The sequence below is a fragment of the Muntiacus reevesi genome, chromosome 20 (assembly GCF_963930625.1).
Source record: "Muntiacus reevesi chromosome 20, mMunRee1.1, whole genome shotgun sequence".
Lineage (NCBI taxonomy): Eukaryota > Metazoa > Chordata > Mammalia > Artiodactyla > Cervidae > Muntiacus > Muntiacus reevesi.
In genome coordinates this window covers 44,222,101-44,244,412 of record NC_089268.1, presented here as the reverse complement: position 1 = coordinate 44,244,412, position 22,312 = coordinate 44,222,101, and the positions used below count along the sequence as shown (strand labels likewise).

At 40.0% G+C, this 22,312-nt stretch overlaps 1 protein-coding gene across 4 annotated transcripts in view; it reads left to right on the top strand.

The window, feature by feature from the left end:
- Positions 1 to 22,312, top strand: part of PHACTR1 (phosphatase and actin regulator 1) — a 521,359-nt gene that overhangs the window by 6,583 nt on the left and 492,464 nt on the right. For 2 of the 4 annotated variants that reach the window (XM_065912777.1, XM_065912770.1), the window contains exon 2: positions 14,197 to 14,411. The exons of 1 other annotated variant lie outside the window; for it this stretch is intronic. The gene's annotated coding sequence lies outside the window, so the exon portion shown is untranslated. The remainder of the gene's footprint in view (positions 1 to 14,196; positions 14,412 to 22,312) is intronic. One more of the 4 variants, XM_065912773.1, reaches the window with a different exon arrangement.

Genomic DNA, 22,312 nt, shown 5'->3' with positions numbered 1-22,312 from the left:
CCACACCTTTCTACTCAGGGTGTAATAGGCGTGATGCAGGCAGGAGCTGCCGCTCCACCACTGGTTGGTACCACAGGGGGCCCCTCCCCCAAGCAAGCAACCGTTAATGAGCAACGGTCAACCAGCGACCGTTAACGGTCCTGCTCAGCCATTGGTTGGTGCACAGTGGGCCCCTACCCCCATCTTGTATATAAAAGGAGCCCAAATTCTGACGGAGAGAAGGTTTTTTGAGAAGCTAGTCTGTCATCTTTTCGACCTGCTAGCTTTCTGATTATAAAGATATTATTCCTTGTTCCAACAACTCGAGATTTGCTGGTCTGTTGTGTGGCAAGCAGAACAAGCTTGGGCTTGGTAACAGTGACCTGAATGTCATCCAGCTGTTCAAGTCTACCACTGTTGATCTGTTTCCATTAGTCAACAGTTAATGTACTTAAAACAGATTTAATTATTGTCCTAAACGCAAATGAGGCCAATATATAATATGGCCCATTTGGAAATTTTTTCTCCACAGCTTCTGAAAACATTTTTTTTTTAAAGTTAAGCTGACTTACTTTTTTTTTTTTAATTTTTATTTTTTTTATTAGTTGGTTAAAAAGAATTCATTTGAATCAGTTCTAATGAGATAGATGAAACTGGAGCCCATTATACAGAGTAAAGTAAGCCAGAAAGATAAAGATATATATGGAATTTAGAAAGATGGTAATGATAACCCTATATGCAAAACAGAAAAAGAGACACAGAAGTACAGAACAGACTTTTGAACTCTGTGGGAGAAGGTGAGGGTGGGATGTTTCAAAAGCTGACTTACTTTAACTTAAAGATGTGCTCCTCTGGTGACATAATTTCATAGAACTGCAGCTCCACCTGTGTTTTAAACTTCATTCCAAACCCAGATCTAATCCTCAGTCTCAGAGAATAAAAGGAAGGAAAGGGAGAAACAGGAAGAAATGCTTCTGTCTTACCTATCACAATTCCAATACATGTCTGTAGAGAGCAATTCTAGAGATCAGGGAATGGCTTGGGGAAGATAGTGCAGTATTCTAGGAAACAGATGGCCTTCCTGGGTGGCTCAGTGTGTACAGAATCTGCCTGCAATGCAGGAGACACAGGAGACACAGATTCAATCCCTGGGTCAGGAGGATCATGGCAACCCACTCCTGTATTCTTCCCAGGAATTCCCATGGGCAGTGGAGCCTGGCAGGCTACAGTCCATAGAGTCACAAAGAGTCATACACGACTGAAGCGACTGAGCAAAAAAGGAAATAGATGATGACGGTCTGTTTTAGGGTGGAGAATGGAGCAGAGAGTAATTGAAAACTTGAGAAATACTTAGGGGATAAGGACTAGTTTGCTTTAGATGAGAAGAAACAAGAGACTTATGGCTTGAGCAAACCGATGAGTATGGTACTTGTTACGGACCAGGGTACAAGGAGAAGGAAGTTGTTTACACAGTGGGATGATTAATTTTATTCTATACCAAGCAGGACCCTGTGGGGCTCCTGGACACAAAAACCTTTCTGTGTCTCCCATTTCTTGATTATGGGAAATAGGCTTCATTCAGCCTCCATGACCTTTTCTGAGTTCCAACCAGAAGGTTCAAACAGCTGCTAACTAGGGAAGGGAGAGGATGTGGAGAATATGTAGGAGCAGTCAAAAGAAACAGTAGAGCAGCCTTGGGGCAGTACCCTGGTTCCCCCTCAAGGAATACAATAACAATCTCTTAGAGATGTTTTGTAGATACTGAAACCCCCTCCCGTGGGAGAAGTTAACTGTATGCTGCCCCACAAGAAGGCAGACCCCAGACCAGTAGGATGGTTGGTGATCCTGACTTCCACTTACCTCACCACCAGCCAGTCAGAATAATGTCCACGAGCTGATCATGTCCTCTTTGAAACATTACTATAGAGCTCCTCACAACTCCCTCCAGATTGGGACACACAGTTTTGAAGGCATAGCTTCCCTTGTAGCTCAGTCAGTAAAGAATCTGCCTGCAATGCAGGAAATCTGGGTTTGATTCCTGGGTCAGGAAGATCCTCTGGAGAAGGAAATGGCAACCCACTCCAATATTCCTACCTGGAGAAGTCCATGGACAGAGGAGCCCAGCTGGCTACAGTCCATGGAGTCACAAGAGTCAGACATGACTTTGCGACCAAACCACCACCAGCCAGCTGTGGCCCCCTTTGCCTGACAAAGCTGTAAAACCGTTCTTTTCTACTTTACACAAAATTCTGTCTCTGAGATTTAATTTGGTGTCAGTGTACAGAGGCCAGATTCAGCTTCATTCTGAATATTTTGAATGTGAAGGGCCTGAAAGATGCCCCAAGGGGTCTATCCAGTTGGAAATTGGATATACATACATCTGAGACTCAAGAAGCAGGTCATTGCTGGAAATACAGAATGTGGAGTAAGCAGAATCTGGGTGGCAATGAAAGATGCGAGACTGTATACAAGCTCCTGTGCTCCCTTCAGCAGCACACATACTAAAATTGTGTACAAACTCCTATAGGGACCTCAGGAGTCCATAAAGTTAGAAGAGGAAAGGGCTATGAGAAACTCCAGCATTTATGGGGCTGATAGAGAAAGGATCTTGGAACACTAAAAAGGTGCAGTAACAGTGCTATTTGCTCAGTAGTGTCCAACTCTTTGCAACCCCATGGACTGGAGCCCACCAGGCCCAGACTCTTCTGTCCATGGATTTCTCCAGGCAAGAATACTGGAGTGGGTTGCCATTTCATTCCCCAGGCATCTTACCGACCCAGGGATCAAACCTGGTGGATCTCTTGCATTGCAGACAGATTTTTTACCAACCAAACCACCAGGAAGTCCACAATAATCCCTAACACTGTCTAAATTACTGTTTATATTCGCTACTGTTGTTTAGTTGCCAAGTCCAGTGGTTACTACTCCAAGCTTCTGCTGCAAGGGGTACAGGTTTGATCCCTGGTCAAGGAACTAAGATCCCACCTGCTGCATGGCATGGCCAAAAAAGCAGGAAAGGGTAGAGAGAGAGAGGAGAAGAGGTGTTATCAAAAATGAGTATTTCTAAATGTTCTCAACTTAGCCATTTTTTGCCTTAATGAGACAGTTTCGGTGGAATGATAGACTGTAGTAGGATGAAGAGTGAATGAGAGAGAAAGAAATGGGGAAAGCAAAAACAGACATGGTAAAGAGAGAAGTATGTCTAGAAAGAGTTAAGTAGGTTTAAATGATGGTGGAAAGCGGTAAGCAGAAAGGGTTAAAGATATAGGAAAGAGACTGCCAGGACCAAGTCTTGAAAATGTGAGCATTAAAGTAAATCATGATAGAAATAGTAAACCATTTTTTTAAAGTAAAATCCATAAGTCCACATGGATAGAAAATAGAGTGAGAAAACAGGCAATTTTCTATGGAATAGAAATAACAGGATGCTAAAATTCATGAGTCAAATATGGATGAAGAACAGGGTATTAACCTGGCCTCAAATTGTCTCCCCACAGATAACTTATAAATTACAAAGGGACAAGTAATACCTTTACAGTGGAGAAATACGGCAGATACCACTTTAGCCAAGTTAATATTACCAATATTGGTAACCACGGACCTCCTGATAAACTGATTTCAAATAATATGGAAATAACTGACAAATTCAAATTAAAGGACATTCTAAAAACTGATGCTTATTTTATGAAACTGTCAAACTTAAGAGATAAAAATGAGTGAGGAACAGTTCCGGGTTAAGGAGACTAAAGCGGTATGACAACTAAACATGAAAGTCATCTGAGATTGGGTCCTAGAACAGGAAAAGAATATAGCTAAAGGATATTAGGAAAACTGATGGAATGCGAATACGGGTCATGGATTAAATAATGGTGGTGTTTTCAGCGTTAGACTTCATGATTTTGACCATCGAACTGTGGTTTAGTCACAGAATGTCTGAGGAAATATACCCTGCAGTATTTGGGAGAAAAGAAGTATATGGTATTGCTCCAATGTATCTGAAATGATTCCTGATAAATTGACATTTCTTATGAAAAGAGAGAGAGGAGCAGATGGGGCAAAATGTAAACAGTTGCATACTGTTCCTACCACATTTCTGTAAATTTGAAAGTAAAAGAGAAGGTAGAGCAGAGGGATGATTGACAGATTGAGGTCACTGAGCAGATGAAAGGGAATAGGATTGAGTGTGTGCAAAGAGAAGAGCCTAGATTAGAGGAGGGGCACTTCATCCACTGTAAAAGGAAGGAACAGGGAAAAGATGGGTTCTGACATCCATTTTTCTGTGTCGGTTGAGTGGAAGAAGGAAAGGATTGGATTTTATAATCTTATTAGCTAGGGAATAAATGTTTATATTACTCTATTTCACTTTTGAAAATTGAAGGAAGCAGCAAGCATGATGAGCCTGGAGCAGAGGGACCACTACTTAGCAGAGGGTTTTCATGACTCTTTGGGTGTACAAAGGAAGATTTGAGTCCATGTAAGCCCATGGCACAAGCCCACTCTTGTGTACATGGGACAGAGGTTGGTGGGGAGGAGAGAACAAATAATGCCAGAGAACCTCATTCTCCCTGTAACTGAAGAGAGAGTGGTTCAGAAGGTAGTAAGACACTAACTTACCATCAGTCGGCGCCCAAGCTAGGATGCCAGTCCAGATTGCCACTTAAGACAGTTTTCATAGAAAGAGCCTTTCAGTGATTTTTAAACTAAGACATAAAATGTGATCTACCTGCAAATTGTTCATGTATCCATTTGCCTTAGTCATTGCTCAAGTCTAAAACCTATTTGCAGAAAGATGAAATTTTACAGCAAATAGTGAAATGTTCAAGTTATAAACCCATCACTGTAAGTACAGAACAGCATTACTTATGTGATAGTCTACTAAAATGCCCCAAAGAGACCAGTAGCCAGGATAGATGTGATACACTTTCACTGAAAAGTGTGTTTTTCTTCCTTCTTATGGCTCAAAATTTTCACCATTACTTCTCTCCAGCTTGTTAGAGCAAAGCTTTGATCAATAGCAAGATGCACTATAAAGACTTAAAAATAAACACAAATTTGGCCTCCAGAGGTATCTTTTATCTTTATAATGGTGGTAGTGGTTTAGTTGCTAAGTCACGTCTGACTCTTGCGATCCCATGGACTGTAGCCTGCCGGACTCCTCTGTCCATGGGATTCTCCAGGCAAGAATACTGCAGTGGGTTGCCATTTCCTTCTCTAGGGGATCTTCCCAACCCAAGGATCAAACCCAGATCTCTCCCACATTGCAGGCAAATTCTTTACTATCTGACCCACCAGGGAAGACTTAAAATGTCTGAAAAATTAGATCAGAATGATTGCATCTCTCATTACCTTGCTCTCCATGGAAACTTTTCATTCCTTTATTTGTTTGCTTGCTTAAATGGCTACAAAGATTGTTTAGGCTTCAGATGGGGAGGTAAGAAGGGGAGAGTGCTTCATAAGGCTCAGAGGGAAGAACGCTACCTCTCCCCTCTTGGAAGCTCTAGTTTATTGTATGATGCTACAACTGTGAACATCTTTCTTACTTTCTGTTAAAGGTTAACCAGCTTAAAAAACAAATATGCTGTTTCACAGTCATCTGTAAATAACTACTGCATCACTGCAGCAAAGCTATTTTCCTTTTTGTATGTATTCTTCTTGCTATAAGATTTTTTTCCATATAGTTCTAATAACAAATTTATCATCAATATTTTTCTAGTTTATCTGATTATATAAGTTATATTAGGTCAGCGGAATCTGGGAATCTTGTCCTGGGTGGCAGTCCATGAGTCCCTTTTATTTCCAATCCTCTGAGGAAACTACCCTAAAAGTTTGACAAGTGACCCCACACAGCTGAACCTTGGTTCCCCCGAGATTGTGTCAAGCCTAGCTGCAGAGAAGGAGGCATCTTTATACCATTGTGTTCAGTGCTGATAGAGAGATGGAAAAGAAAGGTGCAAACCACAGGAAAACTTGCACTATGATGACAGGAGTTTTAGCCAAACAGTGGGACCAAGCATAAATTGCACACAAAACAGACAAGATAATGCATCAGACATGCTATAACCATGCTATCAGACATGTATTTGGATTGATGACCATTGTAAGTGAATGACACTTGAAAGCCTACCATATATCTTAAAGGCAATTCTTAATGTAGGCCACCTAAAAGACAAATATGCAGCAAATACTGTGATGCTTTCTTTACTCATTCATTCTATAGACAGTATTATGGCTGAGATCTTGAATTAGAAGTTGAGACTAAAGAAAAGGATGAAACACTCCTTATCGCAAAAAGCCCACAGTTTAGGACAAAATACTTGCTAACGTCACCATCAGCATCATCTTCATCATCATTGTAGTAGAGTCTCTACATAACAGAAACATGGACTATTATTATGTGGGGGATCAGAGATGGAAATACAGCAGGAGGTTAACTCAGCCTTTAAGAATCGTAAGAGTATATAGGGATGAAAGAGATTTATTTGAGGAGAGAACAGTACTCTGGGCAGAAGAAAAAAAACACATACAAAGGCAGGCAGGCAGGAAAAACAACATGGCTGTAGAAACCAGAGATATTGCTCTGACCACAAGGGTGATGTTTGTGGAGATGCAATGACATAGGAAAACTAAAAGGAAATAATCCAGAGGTCCTGCGTGCCATACTAGCAAGTGTGAACTGCATCCTGAAGAAAGAAGGACTCACCAAAGATCACTGTACCTAAGCAAAGCCCAAATCTTTGTTTTGAAGGTTTCAGATGACTTCTTAGTTGGGGGCTTTTTAAGACAGAAGATTCTGAAAGGAAGCACATTTTGAAATGACCTAGGTTTACGTTCACAGGCTGCATATGAAAAGAAAGATTGACCCAACAGAGATGACCTGTTACTAAACTGGTGCATGTAAAATATTTTACTCAACCACTTACAAGAACACTTAGAACTTTGCTTCTTCTCTTCCTCAAGATTTTTGTTATAATCACCCTTTCCTGGATTTTTTTAAAACAATTTTTCTTTTTTTTCTGTTGATGTGTCAGTTGTCATTTTCCCTAATAGTCTCTTTCAAGATCAAATCCAAGTGGTCCCTCTGTAGAGACTAGGGGTAGTTTTCTAGGAGGTTGGCCATAGACATTCATGTAGTTTGAATCAATGCCAGTGAAACCAGTGTAAAAACTAATATCAGGTTTTGCAAGACACCTAGGCGAAAAGGAGAGACTGACATATTTCAGTTGTGCATGAATGTTTTGTACTTTCTATGGTAGTGACATCAGTTTAATGCTTAAGGTTTGGGTTTGTTTCAGGGTTCATAATTCTTTGACAAAGAGACTTTGTCTGATTATTGTTTTCTTGTCATCCAAAGGATTATACTGGTTTCTACTTAGAAAGATGTTAGTAATAACAATTTCTACTCTCTTTGCAAACCATCTTCTATGTGAATTATGTACACCCACTATTGGCAAATCTTTAGCTCCTCCAAAAGTCTTTATATTGAATTTGATTTCATATTCTTGAATTTTTTTTAAAATGTATTCAAATAATCATTGTTTCTCAACCTTTTGGATGAAAATATTTCTTCACCATGATGAGGAAAGCCTATTCTAAGTTTGAAAAACATTTGCAATGGCCCTCAGGAATGAGAATACACAGAAAATTTCAGAAGAAGACCATGTGGCTACAACATCTGGTACATTTGAGAAGTGAGGCTGGAGCAGAAGGTGGCTTTATTAACCATTGTGAGAAAGGAGTGACAGACACACCCTGAAGATTGGATACATATTAGTGATGGATTTCAAACGAGTGAATGGCCTGCTGTTTGAATTTTAAGAATTTATGTTGAGGGAGAGATGCCTTAGTTCCCAGAGACCATTAGAAACCTGTTCAAATAACTGAAGCAAAAAAGATGTGGCATTGGGAACATGAAGTATAAAAGAGATAATTCAGGAATTTAGGATTCCTCTCAACTTTCTGGATGAGATTCCCCGGATGATGATGTGCCCTTTACAAAAAGAATACAGGAGAGAGAATAGCTTGGGAATACATAATGATAACCGCTAAAATTTATTCAGTGCTTATTCACCACTCATTGTGACAACGTCTTTGTATTATGCCAAAGGTGAGTTCTATTTTGGACATGATGAGTTTGAGAGGTCTGTGACTTTTCAGGAAAACATCCTGACTAGCAGCACCAGGAGGACATATGAGTCTATAGCTTAAGCGAGCTAGTTGGTTTGGAGATCAAAATTTGAGAGTCATGAAGATAAAAACAGCTAATATTTATTATTTGCCACATGCCTGGTACTGTTCTAAGCACTTCCTGTGTATTGCCCACTTAATTCTCACAACATTCATATGAGGTTGAAGCTATTAATATCATTAATTCTTTTCATAAGAAAGTAAAAACAGGTTAAATAAGAAATATTATTTGACTTGCCCGAAGTCACAGAACTAATAAGTGGCCAAGCCAAAATCTGAATCAGGAACCACAATCATGACTCTTAAAACTTGAGATGGAAGACCCAAGGAGAGTTGCTAAAACTGAGAACCCTGAACCACACTTGGGTTCCTTTGAAAGTTGATTCACTTTTTTGCATTTCAATCACGTAGTAATGTTCTACAACCCAGGGAGCAAATGTTATCTCCTATATGGAATTCACGTTAAAAAATGGGTTTTAAAAGTCTCCCTTGCGTGGTTTTAGGCAAGTAACTTTCTCTCTCTGAGCTTCATTTATTTTTCAACCTGTCAAGTCTGACCTGTAAACCACCCAAAAAGGATTTTTCTGAGAATGAAATGAAATGGATTTATTTGATAGTGGAGCACAGAGTGATCATGCAATTTTAGTTTATCATACATATCATATGATAGAATGTATGTCTATCATACATTTAACTATCTTCCATCTGCAATAATAGCCTATTCACTTCTAAAGTAAATAAATTCACTCCTATTCACCCTCACAAAATACCAGGGAACAGAGAGGGCACAGGGTTGATATTACAGAATTGGCTCCCTTTAGGTTTTTGCAAAATTAAACTATTCAGGTGAGAAAAACAATAATGCTTGTACCTACCCTATTACAAGAATTGGAGTGAGCAGGTAATTATGCCTATGTTCTAAGTTAAAGAGAATTATAGGATAATATAATTTCTCAAGCCAGTATTCTGTGTCCTTAAGCTGATATAATGATTCCTTTAAAATATTGCACCAGATATTAAACCATCTGGAGCTATTTTGCATTCCCAGTATTATTGCTGTCACTCAATTTTTAGAACCTTGTACTTTATGACTTTACAGATTCTCTCAGCTTTTAAGTGCAATTTTATTGTACCTTGAAAATAAATTTTTCCCTAGATGCACAACTCTTGATAGTTTTTATTGAATGTTTAAGCTCCTGAAGGACAGAGAGAGTGTTCTTAAAACTCTTTCATACCATCCAAAGGTATCCAGGGTAATTTGAAGGATTTAACAAGCAGTTCCTAACAAAAAATTGCAGACATTCTATAAAGCATTTCATAAAGAATCAGGTCACTTTTGAGATTATCACTATAATCAAAGCATAATTTGGGCATTTGGAAAAATCGTATCCTGATTAGTGAGCAATGCATTCTGAGATAAAGAACTCCCAAACTTTTGAAATCTTTTTGCACAGTTGGAGCTAGCCTGCCAATGGATAAGCTATATGCTTGACAGAACTTGCAGAACTATTTAAAAATGCATGGCTTAAGTCTTTCTCCATTCTCAGAATTGAGTATGATCCATCTGATTAAATTATAACCCAAGAGAAGTAGTACTTTCAAAATCAGTCAATACTTCCTTCTCCCCCAACTTGATTTCCAAGGCAGAGGCATAAAATTCGCATCATACTCTATAATTTAGGTATTAATCTTTGACTCATCCTTGACATTCTACTTACACCTACACAAAATCTTTCAGTCTTGCAAAATGCCATCATTTCAAGGTTTAGCAAATTGAGGCATACAGCTCTTTACCATTAAGAGAAAAATACCCCTCCACCTGATTTCTACTCCCTCCCTGTCTCCCAAACTACTTTAACATTAACAAGTTTTTATTCTGTCTCTAGTAACTTTTAAAAAGTGTGTAAGTTTTCCAAGTCAACTCTTGCAAGAGCCTGATAAGAACTCAAAGATTTCTTAAAGAATATGCCATCTTTTATGTCATCAGTGATACCTTCCAGAAATTACCTGCACACCACCTGCTGCAGAGCAACTAAGGCTTCTATTAATAATACATTCCTAGCATTATATCTCATCATTTTTAAAAATCCTATTATATTTGATTGAATTTAGACTTTTGCTTCCCTTTAAGACTTCTTAGCATGAGTATGCTTTGCCCTAGTTAGATGTTAGAACCACCTGGGGAGTTTTAAACTACTAATACCTGGGCCTCACCCCAGAACAAATCAGAATCTCTAGGGGAGAAGTCTGAGTTTCAGTATATTTTTAAGTTAAGGGGTTTCTTTTAATGTGCAGCCAGGATTTAAACTACTGTTTGTGCAATTTAGGGAATACTGGGGTTAGGTTTGTCCAGATCTGCCAAATTATCTTCTTAGAATGATCTGTGCAATGGCAGGATCTTGGTCAACTAACTTAGAAACAGGATTTTAAACTTTACATGCATGGATATCATATGTGAATCAAAGTAAAATGCAGATTCTGATGCAGTCGGTCTGGGGTGGGGCCTGATTCTACATTTCCAACAAGTGCTGGGGGATATAAGGACTGGGCTGTGAAACACTTCATCTCCTAAGTGAACCCCTTGTTCTCACTGCTTCATCTTCCAAAGATGCTGAGTAAGAATCTATATCTACAGCTGTGACCTCTCCCTTTACAACCAAATTTCTTATTTCTGTTTTAAATGCCTACTCTTGAATTTCGTATTTAAATTTCAAAGTGATTCCAACTGAATTCCACTGTCCGAAGTCAAGTCCTCATCACAGTTTGCCTGGACTTTGTCAGCTGCCTCTTAGCAGGATTCCCTGTCTCTGGTCTGGAGAATGAAGCCAGAATAGGAGCCCCTTCAGGGTGTAGTTCCTGCTTACCTCTCTTTGTCCTTCTCTACTGAGACCTGAACCTGTTCTCTGGAGGAGTCTCTCTCCCTCTTATTCTTCCTGAAATTCGCTAGGCTCATCCTTGTTCCCAGGCCCTTCCCAGGTTTCCCCTTCTGCCTTACGACCCTTTTCTCTTTTTCTCTCCACTTAACTCCTGCTCAGTTGTTAACTTAGGTCAAACATCACCTGCTCTTAAACACTCTCTAAAGCCCAAGGTGAGCTTCCCTTGTGGTTCAGATGGTAAAGAATCTGCCTGCATTGTAGGAGACCTGGGTTCAATTCCTGGGTCAGGAAGGGTCCCCTGGGGAAGAGAGTGGCAACCCATTCCAGTATTCTTGCTGGAGAACTCCAACAGAGGAGCCTGGTGGGCTACAATTCATGGGGTCACAAAAGTATTTATGTCAGGAGAACTCCATAAACAGAGGAGCCTGGCTGGGCTACAATCCCTCTGTTTGTAAAGAGTCGGACATAGCTGAGTGACTCTGAGAGAGAAAGGCCAAGGTTAGTTGGTCAAATTTCCTCTTCCATGTCTCTGCTAAATCCCTTTAAATTTTGAACTGTTATTGTTTTAGGAAACTTTTTTAATGAACCTAGAGCCCCCTACAAACCTCTGCACTAAGAAAAGAACTCTCTAGTTAGTTAAGCACAAATCCTTGAATCAACTACAGAAATTGTAAAATGAAAGGGTAACATTAAATGGTGGCTAATGTTGCCTTCTTTGACTCAAAGAATTCAGTTTTTGTTTGCTTCATTCAATAAACATTTGTTTGAACTTGAATTGATTGCTTAGCTGCCCTAGAGAGCAACAGAGTTTAGAGATGTCAGTTTAGCAAATAGAAAAAATAAATACTTATGCATTAGGATGAATTCTAATGCACAAATTGTGGGGTTTTTTTTTTATTAAGTAATATAGTTGCTTGTCTCTGTAGTCTTCATTCCACAATTAGCCACAGATAAAAGTGCCTTGCTTATCATCATAAAAGCAACTCAAGATCTGTCCAAAAAAGGTGAGGTGGATTCAAGAGTATTTTTAGTGTATCATGCTTTCCATGGCTTTTCAGCCATCACAGTTTGAACAAAGCCCAATTTCCAAGCTAAATTCTATAAGTGGAAATTGGAGGCTATGGTTAAGTGAACAGAAATAGAATTGACAACCTAAATGCGTCAACATTCATGAAAAGTGACATCAGCAGGTTTGCTGTGTAATTGCTTTCTTTTTTTTTAAAAGGTGAGTAGGTGTTTAAAACTTTTCAATGTTTAGGACATATTCTCTTCAAGAAAAGCTTATTTTTCTTCATGTAATTTTTTAAAGAGGGACGTTCTTTGCAAGGATTAAAAGATCTGTTGGCACCAACAAATGTAAAATCATGTGCATGGCTAAAATAGGGGAATAAAGAAAGGCTATAGCCCAAGAAATATAATTTGGGAGTTATTATAATAATCCCAGGTAATTAGAAGTGGCCTCTGCACCTTGGATCCGGGTGTGACTCTACAGAGCTGATTGCCACAGCACAACATCATTGCTTGGTTCTATGTGAACTATTAGATGACCGTCTCCTTACTGAAAACTAAAGGACTTCTGAATGAATTTTTTAAAAAGGATAGAAGGATAAAGTTTTCGACAACAAAATGATGAAAATTTCCTAGGTAATTCTCCTCTATCATTCTGCATAAGGTTGTTGATGATCTCATCTTCAAAATGAATTCTGTTGTTATTGGTCAGTCGGTACATCGTGTCCAACTTTTTGCGACCCTATGGACGGCAGCATACCAGGCTTCCCTGTCCTTCACTATCTCCGAGTTTACTCAAACTCATGTCCATTGAGTTGGTGATACCATCTCACCATCTCATCCCTCGTTGCTCGCTTCTCCTCCTGCCTTCAATGTTTCCCAGCATCGAGGTCTTTTCCAATGAGTCAGCTCTTCGTGTCAGGTGTCACCTTAAATGAATTTGAGAGCCCAGACAAGAATATGTAGATTATTCTGTCAAAACATGTACCCCCTACTGATGAGCAGCAGTCAGTGAAATTCCTCCTAAAGCAAAGTTAATCCCTCCATTCTGTTTGCCCCCAAAGTCCCCATGTACCTGTCTGTACCACAGAGCAATCATATTAATCACGTTTTTGAGTCAGTTCACTTCAATAGGCTATGAATTCTTTGAATGCAATGATCTTATTTTTAATCATTTCTCAAGGTAACTCACCAATGCCTGATGCTTTCGCAGACCTAAAGTGGTTCAATATCAGCAATTTCATATTGTTTAATAATGGTTCAATATTTAACGAGTGAATACTCCATAGATTACTTCACATTAACATCCCATTTAAGAGTGCTGGAATTTTAAAAAGGAAAGCCAGCATTTATTCCATGAATTTCATGTTTTACAATGTGTGTGTGTGTGTGTTAGTTGCTCAGTCATGTCTGACTCTTTGTGACACATGAACTGTAGCCTGCCAGGTTCCTCTGCCCATGGGATACTCCAGGCAAGAATACTGGAGTGAGTAGCCATTCCCTTTTCCAGGGGATCTTCCTGACCCAGGGATTGATCCTAGGTCTCCTACATGGCAGGCAGATTCTTTACCTGGCCTGAGCCAACCAGAGAAGCCCTATTTTATGTATATCACAATTGATATTTAATTTAAAAAGAACATCACCAAGAAGGCACTATCTATTGTTCTGATCTTTGAAGTTGGCACAAACACAGATAACCAAGTAAGCAAGATAGGAAATAACCTAAATCAAGCACGATCTGAAGCCAATAATATAATAGTGGGCATGGCACCCAAATGTCCATGGGCTCTGTGACTTATTAGCTCAAACAAGTCAGTTTAGTTCTCTAGAGTTTGAGTCTGCTCCCTTCTGTAAAATTAAGCAATAATCCTGCCTCTGATTTCTGGGTGTTGCTGTCATGAAAATCATCTGTGATGATTTTTAAACTGAAAAATGCTATTGTCAGGTTGGAAGATGAGTAAGATCTGACAAAGGGTTTCTATACCAGGAGAGTCTATCTGTTAATAAACAAGGGAAACTTAAGGTAGACCATTGACGAAGATCTAGTGGACACTGCTTCCCTCTCTTAGCTGACTGGCTATACAGGCAAGTCTACCTTAAATTTGTCTTGGTTTCATCACTTAATAACTTATTTATTGTGTGACTGTAGGCAAGTTGGAAAAAACCCTGATGGTGGGAAAGATTGAAGGCAGGAGGAGAAGGGGACGACAGAGGATGAGATGGCAGGATGGCATCACTGACTCGATGGATGTGAGTTTGAGCAAACTCTAGGAGATGGTGAAGGACAGGGAGGCCTGGCATGCTGCCATCCACGGGGTTGCAAAGAGTTGGACACAACTGAGTGACTGAGCAACAACAAAAAAGGCAAGTTACCTAATCTCTTTGCACCTTGGGTTTCTCATCTGCGAAGTGGGAATAAGAATCAAGGGGTGAGAAAAAGGTGGATCACGGAACTGGAAACAGTTCATCTTGCTGTCGGCATACTTATCACTAGAAACACAGCATCTTAAGTACTCTATGGCAGTGGTTCTCAACAGCCCCAAATGAAGATCTTGTTAAAACGGAGATTCTGAAACAGTTGCTCTAGAGTGGAGGCCAAGATTCTACACTTCCCGGAGGCCCAGGTACTGCTGATGCTAGTCATGTAAAGACACATTTTGAGGAGCAAGACTCACTGTTATGTCCCCACTTATAAATATTTTGGTTCCACTTTACCAAACAAAAAAGTCAAAAAGCTCTAATCAGACCCCAGTTCTATTGACTTTAGCTCTGGAAATACTACACGTTTTAAGCAATATGATACTTGAGACTTAGAGACTAAATAGTTTAGCCTCTCCATCTGCAAGTGAGGGAAAGGACAGCCTGGAGCTGATAAACACCACATCTGACATCACAGAGTAGCCAATCTGGTATCAATAAATGAGAGTCCTACAGAGCCTTAATCCAACTCTCCACTAAGCAAGCATCCTAATTGAGGAAACATGGGGGGCAGAGGGACAATGATGGCCTTTAGAGAGCAGCCAATAGGGGCCTCATGCTTCATTCTGATCCAGAATGTGCCTCTGAACCTTCCCCAAGGAATAGAAGTGAATGACTCATCCATATTTGGTCCATATCTTAGACTCTAAGCAAGATTGTATGCAAGACATCCCAGGCCATTTCCACCTAAAAATGTTTTGTTTTGTTTTTGTCTCTTGGAAATTTTAAAAACACTTAGCCAAGATTCAGCCTTCCTTTACTTGACCTTAGCATCTTTGAATCCCAGGCTTTGGGTTCTCGCGCTTTAGAAGAACAAGCCCTTCCGAAGAGAAAAGCCCTGGAGTCCTCCTTGAAGAGCAGGCGGTAATGATGACAGTCAGCCCCCTGCTCTATGAGACAGTCGACACAGGGGGGCTCTTCCTCTATCCCCATGACTAACCACTCCAGCTTCCTGAGAATGTGTTAGAAATGTTCCCAGAACTGCGCTGCTGCCCACTGCGTGCGTTTTGGCTCCGTCTCACCACATATGTTATCTTCATGGTAGCTGCTCCCAAAAAAGGGTTGTAACTCAAGGGAATCTCTTCACAGATTCACGTCTGGCTTTCAAACAAGGAGCTCTCAAACCTGTCAAATCAGGCAAGCAGACGGTGTCTCTATTTTGGGGCACATTTCCCCTCTGGGTTTGTAAAGGTTTCCTCTGGGAGGCGTCTTCCCATTTAGACTCATGGGCTTGATTGCTTGCATGTTGGAAAGCAACTCTGAGTCTGGAAAAGAGCCTTTTTCAAGGTATACAGTTTAGTGAAGTTCAGGATGAATTCACAGGGGGAGGAGGCGGCAGAAGGTGGGGGAGGTGCACAATGCATGGCTTAATGTACACAGCACGTAGCATTAGCTGAACACTTCTGGTGGTTGCCATAGGAATGAGAAGACTCTTGATTTTAAACCATCGTTCCTCTAGAGCCACGTTAAAAAATGTGACTGGATTCTTGCTGTTCACCACTACCAGCTTTTTAAATCAGGGCTCTTTTAAAAATGCAACCCAAATATTTACTCTGCCAAAGGAGGTTACAGTAACCTGGAAAAAAAAAAATTTTTTTTTTCAAGGCCCAAACAACTAAAGAACATGGACTTCTCCATTATCTTGGGCCCCACAACTTCCAAACCAGGGAAACACAATGTAGTTTTGATATTTTCTTCTCTAAAAGGGATTTGTGAAATACTTGAAAGAGTGTAACTCAACCAAGTTAATTATCATTAAACTGTGGTGGAAGAATATTTAAAAACGAAATAATTGGTTTAAAACCAGTGAGTCTTGAAACCATTTTAGAGATTCTTTATAATACGGTGCTCCCCCCTCCCCGCCACTTACGTTTCCTCCACCAGTTAGCTCTCTAATCCTTTTGTTTGCTAATTCAAAGTTCTGACACAAGGTACCAACCTACAAACTCAGCTTTCAACACTGCACCAAGTTTAAGTATCTACTCCTCCCTTCCCCCTACCTCCAATAAGACACTGTATTGTACTGTTCATCTATGTCAAAAAACTGTGGAGACATTAAATACATTAAAAGTTGACCTGGAGAAAATCATAATTGAGAAAGATAGATGCACCCCAACGTTCATTGCAGCCCTGTTTACAACAGCCTGGACATGGAAGCAACCTAAATGTCCATCAACAGAGGAATGGATAAAGAAGATGTTGCACATATATACAATGAAAGATTACTCAACCCTAAAAAAGAACAAAATAATGCCATTTGCAGCACCATGGATGGAACTAGAGATTGTCACAGTGAGTGAAGTTAAGTCAGGCACAGAAAGACAAATATCACACGATATTACTCAGATGTAGGACATAAATAGAAAGGTTACAAATGAACTTATTTACACAACAGAAAGGGACTCACAGACAGAAGACAAACCTGGTTGTCAGGGGATACAGTGGGGGAGACAAATTGCAAGATTGGGATTGATACTGGGCGCTCAGTCATCTGTTGTGTCCGACTCTGTGATACTTTGGACTGCAGCCCACCAGGCTCCTCTGTCCATGGGAATTTCCTGGGAAGAACACAGGAGTGGGTTGCCATTTGCTCCTCCAAGCAATCATCCTGACCCAGGGATCAAGCTCATGTCTTCTGTGTCTCCTGCATTGCAGGCAGATTCTTTACTGCTGAGCCACCAGGGAAGCCCAGTATACATACAACTATATATAAAATAGTTAACTAATAGGAATCTACTGTATAATACAGGGAACTCTATTCAATACTCTGTAATGACCTGTACGGGAAAATCATCTTTTTAAAAAGGTAACTATATGTATAACTGGTTCACTTTGCTATACAGCAGAAACTAACACAACATTGTAAATCAACTATACCCCAATAAATTTTTTTTTAAGTTATGCATCTTACATAAAGCTTCCTAACTGGCATACCATGTTGGACCCCTGATATTGCCTCTGGACACACCTGCTCGTTTACAAACATGATCATTTCAGTAAACACCTTAATATGAAAAAAAGCTGGGAGAATTTAAATTCAGCTAACTTGTAATCTCCTTGGAGTTGGTCTAGTTTACTATTGTACCCCCAGCAACTCATGCAATGCCTGGCATGTAGTGAATGATTAATAATTATCTGCTGATAAAACAGTTGTGAATAAACACAGAGTGACTGAATGCTTGGATCAGACAATATCTGTGACCCATTCCTAGAAGAACAGAAATGTTTGTTGGACTCTGCAGTACCTAGTGGACAAAGTGTCTGATCTGTGCCCGGCATCCACACTTCATTTGGCTGAGGAAAGTGAACGTGAGCTTATGAAAACCAGTAGACAAAATTATATCCTAGTTTGTAATTCCTGCTGCAAATTTCTCTAAGGAAAGCAGAGGGGTAAAAAGATTAATAAATGCCCTTTGGGGAAAGCTGTCTTGACATGGGTCTTCAAGGCTCCCTACTTTGCATGATTGTCCAGAAAAAGAACACACTTTAAAGAGTTCACCAAGAGCCATCAGCTCTCTGTGAGGGAAAATAATTATAATAACTAATACTCTGGGGGTGGGGGGTATGGACTATTTTCAACATTAAACCATTTTAGACATTAATCCTAATAACTAATAGGGTGGGTGAGAAGCTTAGGGCTCTGAGGAAGAACACAATCAAAGAGGGCAGTGCGGTGGGTGGAGACACTGGCCAACTGCTCAACTTGGATGCCAGTTCTAGAAGACGCCCCCCTTAAGCCAGTAGGCTGGGCTTCAGCGTCCCCAGACCACGCACTCGTTTAATTTATTTGAGAGAAACGCTAATTGTATTTTCACTGTAGTATCTCGTATGTTTTTATTTGTGATTTAAGAAATGTGAAGAGAAAATACACAGACACGCATAATGGCTAACAGTGTCTCATTCCTTGCTCTAGAGCTAACCACTCTAAAGCTGTTTGGTAACATCACTTAGTGTAGTTAATTGTCACATATTCTTTTAGATAAATTTATTTATTGGTGATTTATTGATGAAAAACTAGTAGCTCAGTTAATCTTCACGTATACATGAGTATAATGCAAGTTGGAAATCTAGACAAAATGCCATGGGATTTCATAGGATCAGGAGCTTACTTGCAATCAAAACAGTGGAGGTAATATTTCAACCGATATGTGCGACAGATGCAATTGGGGTGGAGTATCTTACTCCTACAACTCCTTGCATTTGTAAGCTGTTAAACACATTTAAAAATAATACCTAACCTATATACTTCTTGTGTGTTAGGTGCTGTGTTGTCTACATAGATTATCTCCTTTGATTCTTATTTTTATTCCAGGTTCTACAGAGCTGGAACCTGAGGACTAAAGAGGTTAGCTTGCTGTTTAGAAGCAGCAAAACCTGGATTTCCAAGCCAATCCTTTTAGCGCTTTCACTGCATCATCTCCTGTATAACATTTCTTTGGGGTTTATTATGCAGCAATGAGTGTTGTGAAGCTGAATACGACATTTCCCCCATATATTATTAATGCCTGTGAGAAATTATAACTCAGTGAATACCAATCAGGATCTCTTTGTTTCAGAAGCAAGCCCCCACCCACCATCACCCTCTTCTATGAGCATCACGGAGCGGGTGAGTTTCTGTTGTCCTCAGTTCACTAGGAGCAGCAGTGAATGCGGACTTGGAAACCTGATACCTAAAATATGATGCTCCTCAGTGCCTTCAGGTGATACAAATACTAAAATTTAACTCCGAAATTAACCCAGAGACTGTATCATGAATAATAATATTTTTATGCAAAGCTATATGTCAAATACCCTATGCACAAGGAAAACATTTAGTATTCATATTTAAGCACATAGACCTGGCTGTAGAATTTGTCAGCGTATTCAAGACCTGAAAGGAATGAAATGGTTACCAAATTTCCTCTGACTAAAACTGGTTTTTTGACCTTCACATTTGGGAACAGGACAAAGGTAGTTCAAAGTCACCACCAAGCCTGAATTGATTTTGATCGCTTTCTTCTATATACCTCTAGCTCTATCCTTGTGTCCATCGCTGTCTCTTTCTAATCTCTATATCTACGTCTACACTTATCTCTCTAATGTATCTATTGTCAGACTTCACTGTGCACAGTAATGTGGGATTGTAAAAATGATCTCACAAAGGCCTAAAAATAACTTATACTCTTTTGATACAATTCACTGCCTGAGGGTTCCCACCGCTATAGCCAATCCTATTTTCCTAATGTGCTCTGGAAGTTCAGGGGTCACATCTTCTGTGTGAGGTCTAGAAGACCCATGGCCCTCAGAAATCATTCTTTCTTTCTTGAACATTTTTAGGATATTTTTTAGGTTGTGATATACCCAGGGGAGGAAGGTGGCTGGACCTTTTTTGTTTTTGTTAGTTATTTCTTCTAGGATAATACCATGTGACTCCTATAGAAAATTCAGAGTTCAAACATATATAAACAGGGAAGTATTTAGAGATGCTGCTACCAGGACTTTGAAGCTCTTTCTGGGCAATCTTATTATATATATAAATACACAGTTTTGTATTGATAGCATCCTACTATACCCAATGACTTTCCAGCTTACTGTTTCATTGGATAATTTATCAAGGAGATACTTCCCGTCAAAAAATAAAATTTATTTCAGTTTATAATAGGCAGTTGGTAAGACGCAGGTTGAATCCCTGAGTGAGGAAGAGCCCCTGGAGAAGGAAATGGCAACCCACTCCAATATCCTTGCCTGGAAAATCCCATGGACAGTGAACCTGCTGAGTTGCAGTCCATGGGGTCAGAAAGACTCAGACGTGACTTAGGGACTAAACAGCAGCAGCAATCTGGATTTTTAGGAGGACTAGGAAAGTGCAGTTGAACTTGTGATTAATTTTTTTCAGCTCCCTCCAGGAAAGCTGAAACAAATTGGGCAAATACACACACATAAAGAATTGAGGGCAATGTGATTTTCTCACCAGTCGGAATGAAGTCAAATATCATTATTATACATCATCATAGTTGAGCTTTTTTAAAAAGGAGCTGCCACTGTCAACACATTTCTCCATCATTAGTTGGCCATTTTCCCGTCTTCATATTTAGGGATTTTGAGAATTATACTCAGCAGAGAGTTGCTTGAGAACCCCTCATCCCCCAACTCAGCATTTCTTCATTTTCCTATTTCCAGGTCAGTTAGATAAACACTGAGATAGAGACATAATTTATGAGTATTCTTTCTGCCAAACCAAGAAATTTCCACATTATAAGCAAGGTCAGCTTACTAGAATCCAGTTGGCAGAGGGAAGGATGACATTTTGAACTCTTATTCTTCACTCGGTGAATTGACCCTTCTACAAAGTGTTGAAAGAGGGGAAAGGACATTTTCAGAAGAGGGCAGCTAGTAGAACCAAAGGCCCCTTCGCTCCTCTTGGCTCCGGACGTCACCACGTTGGCCAGTGCGTGCTCACTCCTAGTGTCTCTCTCCTGAATGCAGTTTCAGAAACAGAAGCTTGCAGGATTTTGTTTTGAAGAATTTTCCTGCTGGCCAAGGATGGGCCAAAGGGGAAACTCCTTTCACCTAATGTTCTTGAAATAGGATTTTAGAGTCTGCCTCTGGTCCTTTAAGGCAGTTTCAAGCCCTGGTCCAAATTGGGATGTTTACGGATTTAATGTTCCTTTTTTCCAGCCGAATACCTGGCATCTTATACATAAGTAATCCCTCAAAACCTAACTACGTAAAATAAACATGACTACATGAACTATATGAAATAAAATTAGGCTCCTCCTCCCTGTAAGACTACATATTCTACCTTGGTCTGCTTTTCCAACCCTCCCAGTTTTCTTTAGCTTTCCAACTATCATCAAAACCTTCTCACAAGAAAAGATTTGAAATTAATTTATACTAAAGTGTCGATAAAAGTAATTGATGATGGCTGAAAGTGCTTCCTTCCCCAGAGAGATCTGAATAAAAATAAAGCCCCCCCAAAAAATAAATAAAGCCCCAGACAAAGTGTTTGCAGTACCCCTACCATCTAATGACAAGCTTTATTGAGGAGAGAAGGAAAGATTTCTTTTGAATGTTGGATGAGGAGATGAGAGTGACTTGCCAAGCAGAGAGAGAACACTGCTATTGAACATATTATTCTCAGGTCAACTATCTGCAAGATAAGTGAATATATTATTCCCTACATATATTTATTTAGTGAGTATGTACTTTAGTACTAAAGTACCTCAGACACTTTAGTTGTGTCCGACTCTTTTGTGACCTCGTGGGCTGTAGCCCGCCAGGCTCCTCTGTCCATGGGATTCTTCGGGCAAGAATCCTGGAGTGTGTTGCCGTTTCCTCCTCCAGGGAATCTTCCTGACCCAGAAATTGGACACCCCCTGCCCCCACCGTCTCCTGTGTCTCCTTCCTCTAGGCAACCCACTCCAGGATTCTTGCCTGAAGAATCCCATGGACAGAGGAGCCTGCTGGGCAACAGGCCATGGGTTGCAGGAGTCAGCCAGGATTGAAGCGACTAAACACGTGTCCTTTGTTTAGCGAGCCAGTACTTAACCAAAGATCTTCAGACTAGCACTCCCAAGGGATCCAAGATGTCTCCACACTTTGAGAGCTTCTAGTATTCTTAAAGTTAGTTGGGTCTGTTGGGAAAAGAGACACTTCCTCAAGATTTCATACAGGTAGAAAGCAGAATTTCGTGCATTCCAACACAAAAAACAGAGACTTCTAGAGATCTCTGGAATATGGTAAAGCAATTAAACAAGAATGAAAAATTGTAAAATTGTCAACAACACAAACTTCTTTATCTCTTAGCA